This window comes from Miniopterus natalensis, chromosome 1 (assembly GCF_054644295.1).
Source record: "Miniopterus natalensis isolate mMinNat1 chromosome 1, mMinNat1.hap1, whole genome shotgun sequence".
Classification (NCBI taxonomy): Eukaryota; Metazoa; Chordata; class Mammalia; order Chiroptera; family Miniopteridae; genus Miniopterus; species Miniopterus natalensis.
The window spans coordinates 10,647,595-10,663,311 of NC_142081.1; the positions used below are offsets into that span (position 1 = coordinate 10,647,595).

At 44.3% G+C, this 15,717-nt stretch overlaps 1 protein-coding gene across 5 annotated transcripts in view; it reads left to right on the plus strand.

Moving 5' to 3' along the window:
- The first annotated feature begins 3,237 nt into the window (after positions 1-3,237).
- FOXN3 (forkhead box N3) overlaps positions 3,238-15,717 on the plus strand; it is a 322,978-nt gene continuing 310,498 nt past the window's right edge. For 3 of the 5 annotated variants that reach the window (XM_016210095.2, XM_016210100.2, XM_016210101.2), the window contains exon 1: positions 5,270-5,356. The gene's annotated coding sequence lies outside the window, so the exon portion shown is untranslated. Of the gene's footprint in view, positions 3,259-5,269; positions 5,357-9,449; positions 10,004-15,717 lie in introns of those variants that run through there. The other 2 variants (XM_016210097.2, XM_016210096.2) reach the window with 2 other exon arrangements.

Genomic DNA, 15,717 nt, shown 5'->3' on the forward strand with positions numbered 1-15,717 from the left:
GAGGCAGCCACGTCACCACTTGTCTGGTTTTGCCACTTTTCTGGGCCTGGAGCTGAAACACAACTGAGGCCTAGATGTTATCTTTAGGGAGGAAATGTTCAGAGGGTCTAAACTGCATGATCAGCAATATGCTGGGGAAGGATAGGTTACCCTGAGGACAAGGTTCTTGTTTTCCCAGTTTTTCCCCTTGCTAGGCATCCGGGACTTCCTGCGCTGGTGGGTTTCTGTACCCTAGTTTCTGTACCTGACCCATCTCACAAAAACTTTCTCTGTATATTTAGGTCCTATTGGTTCCATTTCTCTGGAGAACCCTGACTGATACAAATACCTTCTTATTTACGAACTTCATTCATTCATTTGTTTAAAAAAGTTTAGTGAGCACCTACTAGGGGGGCGAGAAACTGTTTCATTCATGTGGTGGGGGGTGGGGGTTGGGGGGAGAGAGACAATGAATACTTTGTAACGTGTTAGAAGGTGGTGAGTGCAGGGGAAAATGAAAAAGTAGAGGATTGGGAGGGAGGGTGAACATACATGGAGAAGGGACATTTGAGCAAAGGCTCAAGGGGGATAGAGGGGTTTGCCCTGTGGAAAGCAAGACAAAGTTCAGACCTGTGGCCCTGTCCCTGCCTCCATCCCCGTGACATCTACAGGCACTTCCTCATTCCAACCTCCCCTCCCCCCATGGCCACGAAGCTCCCCCTGCAGAGCCCTTGTGCCCTCCCCCTGCCGAGATCCCCTCCACGGGGACCCTCTCCCCACTCCTGTTTACAGCTGACCCCTCCTTGTCCTGGAAGATTCAGCTTCACAGCTGCTCCCAAGGCTGCCTAGCATGGTGTCTTCTTGAGCCTCTTCGGTGTCCAACAGACTTGGATTTGAGCTGTAATTCTGCCCCAAACTATCTATGCAACTTTGGGCACGTTGGCTCATCTGTCAAATGGGAATAAAAATAGTATCCTGCATATAAGGAGCTAGACATGAGAAAATGTGGGTAAAATGACTCGGGGACTCTTAGCTGCTGTCATTACTGTCCTTTCTCTTCCCTTCTTCCACCCCCTCCCCATGTCTTTCCTCCCCTCTTCCTCTCTGCCTGTGCTCTCAGAGAGCCCAGGGCCAGCGCCTCCAACACCCCAAGTCATTCTGACTGGCTGTTGAAAGCCGGCTCCCTCTCCCTTCTGGGGCATGGGCCCTGGCCGGCTGCCTTGGTTTCCTCACATCCCTCACCCCTCTCCCATCTTCCTTTTCCCAGACCACATTCTGGCTTCAGATGCAGGCTTTCTCCTGGCTTCCCAGAGCAGCTTGATCCCTCACTGGGATGTTTCTTGATGTCCTCACTGTTAACCGCCCTGCGTAGATCCCTGTAAAAAACCCCTGGTCCTGCTGGATCAGGCCCACCCCCTACTTGGGAAGGGAGGCAACAGGGTTTCTGCAGTAGGGAAACAAAACCACTTCAAATGTTTACCATAGAAGGACGTTTTAAAAATAGACTTTATTTTTTATAACAGTTTTATATTTACAGAAAAATCGAGAAGACAGTAGAGTTCCCACATACCTCACATCATTTCCTTTATTATTAACATCTTACATATCACCGTGTGAAACATTTGTTACAGTCAGTAAACCCATATTGATACATTATTACTAGATAAGCTCATAGTTATTCAGATTTCCTTAATTTTTAACTTGATATCCCTTTTCTGTGCCAGGATCCCACCCAGCACACCTCAATACATTTAATTGTCATATCTCCTTAAAGCTCCTCTTTGCTATAACAGTTTCTCAGCATTTCCTTGTGTTTTTTTTTATAACATTGATAATTTTGAGTACTGCTCAGGTATTTTGTAAGATGCTCTTCCACTGAAATTTACTCATGTGCACAGAAGGAATTTAATACAGGGGATTGCTCATGTAGGTTATGGAAGATCAGAGATGCAAACAGGGGAAGGTCAAGTTACCCAGACTAATTTCAGCAGAAAGTCTTTACCGTCCCTAAGCTGGAGTGTTAACAGGAAGTGGCAGCGTTACTTAAGCCAGGGGCTGAGGTCACTTGGCCGAAGCATTAGTCAGATGCAGCCACTGCTGGAGATGCCATCAGTGGTAAGAGAGAGGGTGAGAATTTCTTTGGCTTTTCCTTTCCTCCCACCTCGTCAATCTGCAAGAGGCTGCTCCTAGCAATACAGAGCAGGGGGCATGGCTGAGAATGGCTCTAAAGATCTCTAAAGATAAACTGGTCCAGGAATGGGACAGCTGGCATTTGAACACACAAATTCTGTGACATGGTTTTATTGTAGCACTTACCCCACTGCTCTGCAATTCAATTGTTTGCCTGCCCACAGGCTCTGAATGATGACCAGTGCTCTGAGGGCAGTATTTAGTTTTTTATACTCATAGGCCTAGAACAGTACCTTGCTCATGGTAGGTTTTCAGCGTTTGAAATATACACAATTGAATGAATGAATGAATGAATGAATGAATGAATGGTTTCTCTTGACTAGTACCTCTTGTGTGTGCTCTAGCTAAGAGGAATGCTCACCACCAGCATTTCTTTTCAGCTTCATCGCCTCCTACTGGTGCTACGATTACTTTCAGCCTAACATTTGAAGGCCACATGGATGGCGTGACTAGAAAGGAATTAGACCAGTTTCCTTTCCTTTTCTCTTCTCTCTTTTTTTTTTTTTAAGATTTTTTTAAACTGAATTTTAGAGAGAAGAGGGAGAGAGAGACAAAAACAGATGTGAGAGTGAACACTGGTTGGCAGCCTCCTGCACGACCCCTACCGGGGATCCAGCCCACAACCTGGGCATGTGCCCGGACCAGGAATCGAGCGGCCAACCTTTCTGCGCACCGGACAACGCCCAATCAACTGAGCCACGCCGGACAGGGCTAGACCCGTTTTCAACAAAGGAATTAAGTCGCGCATCAGTCCTTCCAAGGAGTTCCTAAGGAAGGTTGTCCATCTCTTCCAGGGATGCTTCTTCCTTATGAGCAGCACAAGCCAAAGGAATGAATCTTTTTGAGAATAAAATGTTTCTGTCTTTAAGCTAAATGTCACCCAGCCCTCACCTGGCTGGTATTTAGGTGGGTTGGGACACATCATCAGAGCAGTTACATTTCCTTTCAGCGGAGGGGAGGAGGAAGTGCACTGCCACAAACAGAGCCGGCGGCTGACTTTCCCATGGGTGCAGGAGACCTGAGAAGCAACACGCCGCTCGTCACCAGACCTGAGCAGGGACATCCTGGATCTCACCAACAGGCCACCAGGTATCTGAAATGTTCTGAGATTCTGGGGTTTTCGAGGATTTTCAGTGCTGGGATGGGACATAGAAAACTAAGTTCCACTTGAGAAAACCTCACTCCTGGTGTGTAGAGGGGAGTGGATTATTAGTCTCTGAAGAAGAGCAGAAAGGTGCATTGGTGGCGGGAGCACTGCTCAGCCCTAGAGTTTTAAGTTTTCTGTCTGCCAGAGTGCCCTGCGTACAGCCACGGGACAGCAGTGTGACCAGCCTGGGTTTCACTTGCCATCTTGTTTAGCAGACTAAAATGTTTTCAGCCAGCATCTTCTTTCCATTCTGGTAAACTGCTGCTCTAATATAGGTATAAAAAGTGATGACTACAGACACCTCCCTGCATTTTTGTTTTAGACACTTCATTTCCCACAGTAGTTACAGAGAAGCAATAGTTTGGAAGCCAGTGGTGCCCGTGGAAAAGCAGGAGTCTGTTGGAAATGTTGCGATTTTGGACAAGTGACTTCACCCTTCGATACCTCCACTTTCTCACTTAAAAACTGGCAATTATAGGTCTGTCTCATCACAGAGTCATGGTAAAGATCACAGGAGGTGTATCTGTGATACTCTGAAGATGGACAAGTGTAACATATTACAACTAGTTCTTTGTGTGGACATGAGGCAGCAGAAAAGGTGCTTTTTGATGTTTAATTAATACTAAAAATCTTCCATTACATTTATTTATCTGTAATCGGGAAGGAAGAGGGCAAGAGTAATTTTCAAAGGGACTTTTTTCCTGCTCCAAAAATAGAAATCAGAAAACACATATTTGATTTTCCTTTTGGTGCCAAACCACAGTCCCATTGTTACTAGCAGTTTTACAGAACTGTAACCTTCAAACTTGGTGATCTCAAAGGCTGAAAGAAAGCTTGCCCAGTCCTAAAGCCTTTCAAACAGGCTTGTGAAACCCAAGCGCTTCTATTTTGAATTAAGGGCTAATAGAATCGTCCTCTTAAATGAGCACTTGCAAGTGTAAAAGTTGCCTTCCAGGTGGCTGCATTGAATGTATGAGCTGAGAGGTCACTGAAAGCCCTTTAGGGGGGCAATGTGGGTTATAGGGGGTTCATGTAACACCCTGGTCTGTTATGGGGGGGGGGTCATGTCACACCCTTCCCACAGTTAAAAGAAACTCAGAACTTGCACGTTTTTCCTAATTGTAATACACCGGTTTGTGTATCCATCTAGGATCCTAATTTACTTTCAGTTTCCCGAATTTGTGAATTTTTGCAATTGTTTTAACTTGTAATTAAGTTTTCTCTCTGAGGCACGCCATATGCCACCATTAGTTCTTTCTTGTTGATGTCTCAGGAGATACACGAGTGCACGTTTTGATGCAATTTTCGAGGTCTTTTTGAAAAATCAAACGACTACGCGTTGAGCCATATGGGGCTTTGTTATTTAAAACAGCGCAGGATAAATAAGAGGAAGCAAAATGCAACAGGACCTGTTAGGAGAAAATACATACATAATTGGAAAGCCGGTCGTAATGAAACATTGTTAACCTTTCGCTCCCCTCGCTCGCTTCTGGGACGCTCTCGGCGCCGCTCCGCGCTGTCCCTTACCGTCCGCCAACGCTCCGGGTCGCACGTGCCCCGGGCAGACCTACGGCAGCCAGTTCCTGCCCCCGGCCGCGCGCCGGGCTGCGGGCATCGGCCGCCGCCGCCAGCGAGCCCCGCTGCAGCCGTGGTTTTCTTTCGCATCTCGCGGCTGGATCTGGCCGCAGGCGCCGGGGCCTCCGCGCGGCCGGCGGCCGGCTTTGAAAGGGGACGACGGGTAGGTCTGGGCTCCCGCGGGGACCCGCGGCGCTCGGAGCCGCCGGCCGTACGTGCGGGCGCAGACCCGGCCGGCGGCGGGCGCGCGGCGCGCACTAGGACCCAGCAGGGCTCCGGGCCCGGGCAGGAGCCGCGCCGCCGACCCCGGGCGGGCGCCGGGGCTGGAGCCGGGGTTCCGGCCGCGTCGGGCTGCAGCTCCGCCGGGAGACGGCGCGACCCCGCGGCGGGCCACCCGCGAGTCCAGGGCCGCCGCAGCCCCCCAATGCAGCCGCGAGAAGCAGCGCGGGGGGCAGGCGATCGAAGGTAACGAAAATGGGGCTCATTTCCTGCCTCCTGATCTTCTCTGCTCTGGTTCAGCATTGTCACGAGAAGCCCTCACTGTTCAGGCTGCTGCATTTTTGGGGCACCCTTTGATTTTTTTAAGGTGTCCGCCCCCATATTTCCACCTGGCTTGAATGATTTATAGCATGCAGCCCATATGGGAGCGATCCAGGGATGGCAAGTTGCATATTTTCATTAGTTTTGTCTCAAAAGTAAGTTCATTTAAAAAAAAAAAGTTTCTCGGGAATTTGTGGATAGTCGTTTTCTTTAAAAAGATTTTTTTTAAAAAAATAGAGCGGACAAACGGATAATTTTAAAATTCAAATAATTGCTGTAATTCGGTTAATTACTTCCTAGGGCTTTACTTTTGCGGGCTCCCCAGGCGCTACTTTTATTTTCAAGGAACTACCGTGTTAAATGTGGAGTTTGGCTCGGGCAGTTTCCAGCATTGCTGTCGCAACTGTTTTGCTATCAATTATAAACAGAGTGTCCAATCTGTGGGCGGTTCAAGCCTCTTTTCAAATACTGTAACTGGTTATCCTGATATGACACCTACAGATGAGAGTTTCCTTGGAGGGCAGTCAGAATATTTCTCGTTCTGGAGAAACATTGTTTTGAGGAGAAACCCGTGATGACTGGCTGGGGAGGCTGGAGAGACTATTTTTCATGCTTTGTTTATACTCCCGGGGTGACATTTGTGGGAAGGGACACATTCTTTCTGGGCAGCTTTTAATTGTGAGATTACTAATGTATCTAATTTATTAGTTGCAATGGGTCGGACTGCGCGGAGCCCTGTGTCACAGGATGTGCTTAAGGTGACACGTCCCCCAGCAGCTGGGACACATGATTGCCAGCGTAAAATGTGCCTCCCCTGAAAGGGCTGGTCTGCTGGGAGCTCCCATGTGGAGCTGTGTAGGCTGAGCGCGCCTGGCTCCTTGGGGACCGAGGGAATCGTTTTCCTTCGCTAAGGAAGAGATCCTGTTCTGTTCCTTTTGTTCCCTGTTTTTTCATTGATCGCCAGCTCTGCCTTGAAGAGGGGAGTGCAGCCCGGAGAGTGCAGAGCTGGGAAGCCTGCACGGAGGACTACAGCTCACTTCAACTCTCGCACCGATTGGTCAGGGAGACAGACTTGCGAAAACAGCCACCCCAAACCTTCTTTTACAGCCACGCTGTAAATTCAGATTAGCCTTCCCGTGCACAGATTTCTGCCAGTTTGATTTTTTTAATTCGGGTGCAGTTTGCTGGAGGTACCTTTACGTTTCATTTTTTTTTTTTTTGGTCGTTATTTCTATCCAGATTAAAGTAGGCCATTTTGGTGACAAATTTCTTTGCAGATGTCAGCTACTAGCTTACATTCAGAGAGACATCACTCTCCAGTCCATTCTCGATGGTTTCTCCTCCGGAGTTGTAGAATGCAAAGTTGTTCAACTTATAATAATTTTTCCTAGAATCGTTTTTTGATCTGAATATTGAAATAGCACCATCAGCAGATGGATGCTTAACTGTCTCTTTACTTTGATAATCTGTCTGTGCATTGGTATGTAGCATGCACTAAATTTAAGTCTGCAGCCGTAAAAAAAAAGGGGGGGGCAATAAAGAGCAAACCGTCAAAATCAGCTTGCACACTATTATAAGAAATTGTGGCATCTGGTTTGAGGAGAATGCATTTCAAGTCCCGGAAAAAGGGCATTCTTCACCTTGTAAGACTATGAGTTAGTAAATAGTGTGGAATGTTATATCTGTAAGAGAAAAAAAAATGTAAGGTTGATGAATATCTCCATTTGAGCTTTAAAGCACTTCAATTAAAGAAGCACTGGGTCCCAGAAGTTGTTAAATGTATAAACACTTTTCTGATTGGCTTAAAAATTTAGACACAGGAAGTGGATGGTGTCTAATAACCGTGAGTGGAGACATGGTTGTCATGGAAACTGAGAAGAGTAACCCCCCCACCCCCACCCCCACACACATACGCGACCATAGCCACCACTTTAAAAAAAACACACACACACCAAAAAAACCTGCATGTCATCACAGATGCCTGGAGAACATGTTGGCTTCCGTAAGCTTTCCCACAGCATCTGTTGAAACCTGAGACTGCCTGTCAAATCAAGGTCATTTTACAACAACAACCAAAAACGCAGTCTCCTGGATTTCATAACTATTTTATTGAAAATATGTGAGGGGAACAAAAAACACCTTAAAGCAAGGATGAGCACACGTGCTTTCTTGGCACTCTGCTGCTTCTGAGTTGTGCAAGGAAAGGCTAAGAAGGCATTTGGGTGCTTGATTGTGGCATCAAATTGATTTGTAGGGCTGCTGTTAGAACCCAGCTCTTTTGAGAGCTGTGAAGACTAGCAGCCTACCATGTTACCTGCAGACGAAGAGTCGTTTGGGGGACGGTATAATGAAGATTTTCCTTTTGCAAGAGGGTTCAACATTGAACTCTCACAATTGAATTGCAAGAACGGTGGCGTTTTAGAACCCAGCTCCAGGGCTGCCTGTGTGAGGAGAAGTGAGGGCGCTGTCTGGTGCTCTGGGAAGAATAAGGGAGGTGTTCTCAGTAGCTGAGCAGGAAGTGGAAAAATAAGAATGGTTGCAAAAATGAAACTATTCTTATTTGGTTAACTCGCAAAAATGTCCTGTTCTTTTGTGAATAGAGGAGAGTGCTTTAGTCCTTAGGATAATTGAGAGGTTCCCCAAATCAAGGTGGTAAATATTTTCAATGTCTTGGTACTGGTGTCAGTGAGGGTGGGTAAAGAAAAGGTAGGAGACCCTCCCCCTTTCGCTTTGCTAAGTGAGAAATAACCAAGGAGGCCCTCCCCTAAATTTTGACTTTGGGGATGAACACTTAACCTTCTAAACGTAAACACAATGCGTTTCTTGTATTTCTCTAATCTCGCCCGTGGTAGTCATCACATTTTAAGTTCTTGATATTCATTTAGAAATATCTTCCTTCCAATCATGACGATCTAGAGCATTGTGTTGCTTTATCTTAATTGAGAATGGTCAGTTTAAAATCTCATTGAATTAACACTGATCTTTTTAAAAAGCAGCAAATCTGCCTTGTTTTCATCAACTAATTGCATGGGGGGGAGGAGCGGGGGAGGTCAAAAGAATCCTAACATCCTTGGAGTGATTTAGGTATATTTCATGGTCCCATGTTGTCAGATATTTAATGGATTTGGGGATTTGGTGGAAAAGGTTAAGTTTAATGGCACAACTGTTCTCTTTGAGCAAAGGGTTTCCTGTAGGGAGCTTTCTTATCTGTAACTATGGTCATTGGCAGGAAACATGTCAGTTGCTTGTTTTTACAAACTGAAGGAAATGAATGGGACTTGTTGGTTTCTAGAATCTGCCTTCATTCTCCATTGTCTGTCAGATAGTTTGCACAGAGCACTTCATTTCTAAGGGGACTTTGAGGGGCACAATTCAGTCACTCCAAATCTTTGGCTTTTCTGTTTATTTTTTACTTTGGGACTAGAGAAATTGATCATTGCTACTATGTACAACTTATTTTACCAGTACAAATGAACCAGATATCCAATAAAGTTCCAATTCATTTTCAGTTGTCAGATGTACACATATGCACTGTAGCAGGCGTTTTTTTATAGCTGTGCCAAATTTCTAATAATTAGTCTAGAATACCAGCCAAATGCCAGTCTGGATTTTGGATTAGCCAGGAGAGGTGAAGGGAAAGAGGCAGCTTCATTCTCTTTGCCCATAAGAAAAAAAATGCATCTAGACGACATGTCAGGCCCTGGCCAGTGTGGCTCAGTTGGTTCAGCGTCCTTCCATGCACTGTGAGGTCAGTGGTTCCTTCTGTTCCTAGTCAGGGCCCATGCCCGGGTTGTGGGCTCAATCCCCAGTAGGGGGCGTGCAGGAGGCAGCCGATCGATGTTTCTCTCTCTCTCCCTCTTCTTTCCTCTGTCTCTAAAAAAAAAAAAAATCAGAAATGTATTTTTTAAAAAGACTACATGTCAGGTATATGCTTGCTTTGCTGATGACAAACATTTGATTTTGGGGGAGGGTTGGAAATGGGGGTTTGCCAAAACCAGTTTGAGTCCATATGAGAAAACAAATCTTAACTTTGAAAAGATTTGCTGTGCAAAAGTCTGGATTATTTTTTTGATTTTGTAAATAAATATATTCGTTTTAATTCATGTGTGTTTCAAATTCTGGAAGAAAAAAGAGGACGAGCTGCTTTAAAGGAAAGTAAGTGCATAACCTCCATTTGGAGGGGGCTAAGAACCATTTGGGGGCTGAGAACCATTTGTTGTCGCAATGGTTTTCACACCTTTTTGAAGACATCATTTTTGATTTATATTTAGCACCAAATGAAATCTTATGCAAGACCCTAATAGATGAGTGGAATGAAAACAAAGATGCTTTGAGGGAACCACGAGCCAGGAGCCCAGAGCCGCTCTCATCCCCTGTGCCTGGGACACACCCTAGAGCCCTACACTGCTCTGAATACAAGTTGAAAACTGCTGCTTTTTAAGTGCCAAAAATATTCTCTAAAGAAGGCCTTGAGGGAATGCCTTGCAGAGTCCTGGAACGTCTTAGCTGAAGAGAGAACTTTTGTCTCAACAATTTAAGAGGTGGCTTGTGTTCAGAGCAAGCAGGAAAAAGGTATGTAATACAATGTACTCTAATAAGCCAGCATGTAGACAGCGAAAGATTGGACTGTCCATAAGCGTGGAAAAGCCCTGGTCCAGTCTATAAGGAGGGAATGTCTTATGGGTTCCTTACGAACCAGGGTCCCCTTTCCTTACAGGTTCCAGAGACAGCACAGAGGCGCCTGAGATCCGTTGGTTGTGCTTGTACTCAAGAGCTTGGATCTGTTCTCTTACCCACTCAGGATATGTAATATCACTGTTATCCTGTCAGTGAAAATTATTTCCTATTAAGTGTCATTGATGAAAGTTTGCCAAGCTATAGAATCTGCCTCGCAGACTCACTGGTGTTTTAAGTGTTGAGTAAAATGATAACACACAGCTGATATTTGAATATCATCAAATATATTCAAATTATCTCCTCTGTTATGAGATTGACTGAAATGGCAGTGTTGGGATTGGACTCCGTTCTCCTATTTTACATCCCAGGAACTTAAGTATTAAGGTTTCTAGGGGTGGCAGATAGAGGAATCCCCTTGCGTTCCCCTCTTGATTTTCACAAGCCCTGATTCGCGTGAATGGTTACGGCGGAAGCGAGGAGAAGCCAGCAGAGACGGCAGGCCAGCTGGAGTAGCATTGTGCTTCTCACGGCCACGGCCACGGCCACGGCCACGGCCACCCTCCCTGCGTTGTTTCTTGGGGGCTGCGCAGTTGGGGCGTTGGTAGACCGGGAAAACGCGACCCCTCTCCACATTTCCCCACTCCGCTGTGCTTGCCTTGTCTCTCTGACCTGCGCGGGGCTAGAGATGGTGATGAAAATAATCCGTGTCCCAGGAAGCCACAAGGTCTTCCAGCAGTTTGTGCCGAAACTTTTTCTTTTTTAAAGAAAATCTTCCCTCTACCAAGATGAAACTAGTATAAGCACAAAATAGTTGCTGTGGTAGTGAGTGAAATTGATTGTGGTTAACTTTTACTTGTTGAATGGTGTTGAATAAGGTTTTCTCGTTTAGGCCATTTAAAGCTACCGTTCCTCCCCCCACCTGCCGTAGAAAACCTACAGAACTGCCCCAGGGTATGTTTGTGATAGCGGACCAGTGATTCTTCTTGAGTGAGCCTTCACACGCTGACGGTCTTGGGGACTTTCCTTTCGGAATTCAAGGGTGTGTTCCTGTTCCTGGGACGTGGCTGAAGCCGCCGATTGTTTCAAGGCTCCAGATGTTATACTAAGTACCGTGGCCCTACCTTCGCAGATGTCATTTTCTTAAGATTCAGATAGTAGCAAGTCCTACCTGAGGAAGGGATTTTAGTATATTACATACACAAGGTTAGATTTTAGATAACCTCGCACACGATCATCGCACTCTAAAGTTTTCTGATTCGGCGAACTTAACATTTTTGCAGCCTTTAAAATGAAAACAATGACCACTTAATGACCAGATAATACATGCCCAAATTAAGACGGTCATTTTGTTTTGTAGGACTAGATTTAGCATTCAGAATGGCCTCTTGAAAAAGAAAGAAATGACTCTGGGTAAGTTTGGCTGTCGGGTAATATAGAAAAATCACACCACACTGGTAAGGGGATTCGATATATCTGGTGCTGCTCCTACATTATTTTAATTGAATAAGTAGTATTAATATACTACTACTACTAAGTAATGATAATATACATTAATATCCTATTTTACAGATGAAAAACTGAGGCAACTGTGTTCTCAGAGCCACATTCTCTGGTAGTCGAGTAGTTCTCACGCTGACTCCAATTTCCAGGCATTTTCCACCCCACTGGCTGCCTCACAGCCGTTTTTCTGTTTCTGTTCCAGGGTTGGTGACTTCCCCTTCCGTGTTTAAAGTGGAGTCTCCTCCAGGGTTGGGTGGGGTAAATTTGTTGTGACCTAGGCGAGGAACAGGATGTTTCTTCTTATTCTGTGTTCCCCGTCTGGCCTTTAGTGACGGGAGGGACTTTTTAGTTCCATCATTAGTGATTATCTTCCTTAAATCCTCTCCATCTTTTGCATGTCCCTCCATCTACCCCTGAGCACATGCCCTGCTCGGTAAATGAAAGGCCCTTAACACAACGGGGGCGTGCCCTTCCCGAACTACCCGAATGTTACCCGTCGCCTTTGTGTTGGTGGCGTCTGCAGAAGCAGATTTCCCTGCCCACCTTCACTTGTAATTTGAATGAACTGCCCAACAAACTCAGGGGTGCAGATACGGTGACACCTGTTTCATTTCTTTCTGAATTAAAAAAACACCGGGCTTAAATGGTCAGATTAGCAGGATGCCCAGTATCTCCTGCTCAGGTCTCCCCTTCACCCAGGGGAGAAGGGTGGTTTGTCTTCCTCACCCAAGCGGGGAGCTCCGCTTTTGTGCTCGCGTAGAGGACCCACTATGCCTGGTGTACGTGTGTTCAGTCGGAACTGCCTTGGAACCAGTGTAGACATTTTTAGTGAAGCGGGTGCTGGCACTTTCTGAGTCTCTTGAAGACTTCAGGTGAGAGTAATCAGAAGTGATGCAACTGGTTCATATTTCACACGCATGCTGTCACGGCTTTCACATGTATGAAACCGTTTTAAAGAATCAGTCTAGGGAAGTGCCAAAGATACATCTACACATTTGGGGAAATAAACCAGCTCCTCATTCAGTGAACAGTTATTGAGTGCCTACAGCATACCAGGGACTGTGCTTTGTTCCATCTGCTCCGTAACTCTGACTGGCTTCTTAAACTGTAAATATTCCTAAAAAAGTATATATTATTTTTATTGTTGACACTATTACAGATGTCCCCGTTTCCCCCTAAATATCCTTCTTTTGAAATTCATACCCTAAGCTAATATAGACAGATGGAAGTCACTCAGTCTCTGCGCTCCTTCCTTGAGGTATATATGCCTTTAGTTTATTTCTTTAGAAGTTGACCTCGCAAGGAGGCTTCCAGGGTAGGTAGTTTACTTGGGAGATGATCCCAGGAAAACACCAGTAGGGGGCAAATGTGGGAGATGAGAAAGAGAAGGCAGCCAATAGTGACATGTCTTGCCAGTTACCACTGTGCAGGGGAGATCAGGCTCGCTGCAGCTCACTGAGAGCTTGTGTCCAACACGCCACATGCCACTTTCAGTCACTGGTTGATGACTGCTCTCAGGGGGACTTGATTCCCAGCACTGGAGGGTGGTGTGTCAGCTGGCAGAATGGGCTTGATACTCAGAGTTTGCTGCCAGTGGGAGCAGAGGTGGGGTGGAGTCAGCAGGGAATGCCACAGACAATTCTGATAAGGCCAAGAAGATGACTTCTGGGTTGTTTTGTTATTACAGTATTGATATGAACTGTTTTAATAATGTCTAATTAATATCTTTCTTCTCTTCCCAAACAATGCAAAGACCCTAGCTCCAGTCATACCATCTACTCCATAATTAAGGTCCAGCATGTTAGACATTCTCATTTTAAAATAGAAATGTTTAATTAGATTTACCCATATATTTACTACTCTCTTTGCTTATAATTCCTTCCCACATCCCTACCTTTCAGATTACTTCTCTTAGATTTCATTTAGCAAGGATCAGTTGAGAGAAAACTATTTCAGTTATTGTTTGCTGGAAAATTTTATTTTTTCTGTTTTCTTAAAATATAGTTTTGCTAGGTATAAAATATATTTTTGCTAAGTATAAAATTCTAGTTATTTTATCTCAACACATTAAAGATATTCCATTGTTTCCTGGCTTCTGTTGCTGAGAAATCAATGCTAGGTCTAATTGTCACTTGTCACTGAAGGTATTCTTTTTTCAAGAGTAGTTTATGGCTGCTTTGAAGACATAAAGAGCACTTTATGGCTGCTTTTTGTCTTTGTCATGTTGTAAATTGTCTAGATGTGAATTTCTTTTTTTTTAATCCTCACCTGAGGATATCTTTTTACTGATTTCTAGAGAGAGAGAAAGGGGGAGAGAGAGAGATAGAGAGAAACATTGATGTAAGAGAGAAACATTAATCAGTTGCCTCCCATACACACCCGACCAGGGATCGAACCAGCAAGGTAGGTATGTGCCCTGACCAGGAATCAAACCTGTGACCTTTTGGTGTACTGGCTGATGCTCCAACCAAGCCATCCAGCCAGGGTGTGAATTTCTTTTTTATGTTTTTTAGCTTTGGATTTGTGTGTGTGTATGTGTGAGAGAGAGACGGAGAGGGAGGGAGGGAGAATTTGTGGATTTTTTTCATTAGTTTTGGAAGATTCTCAGAATTTGTCCCTGCTCTGTACGCTTCTCTTTTACTTCTGAATTTCAGATTAGGTATATATTAGATTTTTGTTCTGTCTTTTTTGTTTTAACCTCATTTTTATATTTCCTGTTTCTCTGTATTTCTTTATGTGCTATAGTCTAGATATTTTTTTAGTCTTCATTTCCTGTATCTACTCTGTTTAATCCTGCTTGCAATTTATTTATTTATTTATTGTCAATCCTCATCTGAGGATACTTTTTTCATTGATTTTTAGAGAGAGTAGAACAGAGAGAGAGAGAAACATTGATATATGAGATTGATTAGTTGCTTCCTATATGTACCCTGACTGGGGTTTGAACCCGCAACCTAGGTATGTGGCCTGACTGGAAATCAAACCCACAGCCTTTTGGCGTATGGGACAATGCTCCAACCAACTGATCCACACCAGCCAGGGCTCAATGTTTCATTTTTAATTTCTGTTGCTATTGGTCTTAGTAAATGAGAATGACATATGGACCTAAGTTAAATCGTTGAAATCATGATTTGTTTTCTTTTCATTGAGTGGTTTTCTTTCTCAACTGCACTGTGTTGTGGATGGGAAAATCCAGTGACGTCTTAGTAACTAATCTATTATCCACCTGCTTGGATGTGAACATGATACATGTGGCAAATTACTTTATATGCTGATAAAGCCTGTGTTTTGGAAAAATGTTGGGCTGTTTATATACAAAACATTGTTTTGAATCAAGCCCTCTACAATATGCAGATGAATAATAGGGAGTCGTATCTTGAGTAGGATCATCAAAATTCCAGAAACGGTCAGGCTACAAAGTACAAAATGTGGTGAGTCTATAATTAGATATCAGCCATCTTTTATTTGAGCATCTCCTTGGGCTTAGCTCTGGCACTGGTCAGAGAACAGCTCTCCAGCCCAGAGGCTTTCACTGTAGATCAGTGATTTTCAACCCTTTTCATCTCATGGCATATATAAGCTAATTACTAAAATTCTGTGGCACACCAAAAAGTATATTTTTTGCTGACTTGACCAAAAAAAATATGTATAATTTTGATTCATTCACACCCAGTGACTATTGTTGTATTGGCTGTTGCCATTTTTTTAATTTGACAGTCTAAAGGAAAAGTGGTCAGGTATTGCATGTTTTAGAAAGTCTTGTGGGACACTGGTTGAAAACTGCTGTGCTAGATGATGACTCAGGTGGCAAATCTAGCTCCCAAGAGCTAAGACAACAATTTCTTCACTTGTTATGTTGTTTCCTTCATGTAACAGGGCATAAAATTTCTGACAGATTAGAGTAGAATACAGCATTTCTAATAAAATAGATGAAGTTAAGGAAGGGTGGTACACAGTGCTCGTCTTGGAAATTATGTTCGCTTTCTTCTCATCATTGAGATGTCTCTCTTATCTTTTTAGAAAAATTTCTCTCTTGTTTGGAAAAGTTTCCAAAACAACTCTTTTGGAGGTTCCAAGTCTAGGCGAAGGACTTTAATGAGATATAGAGT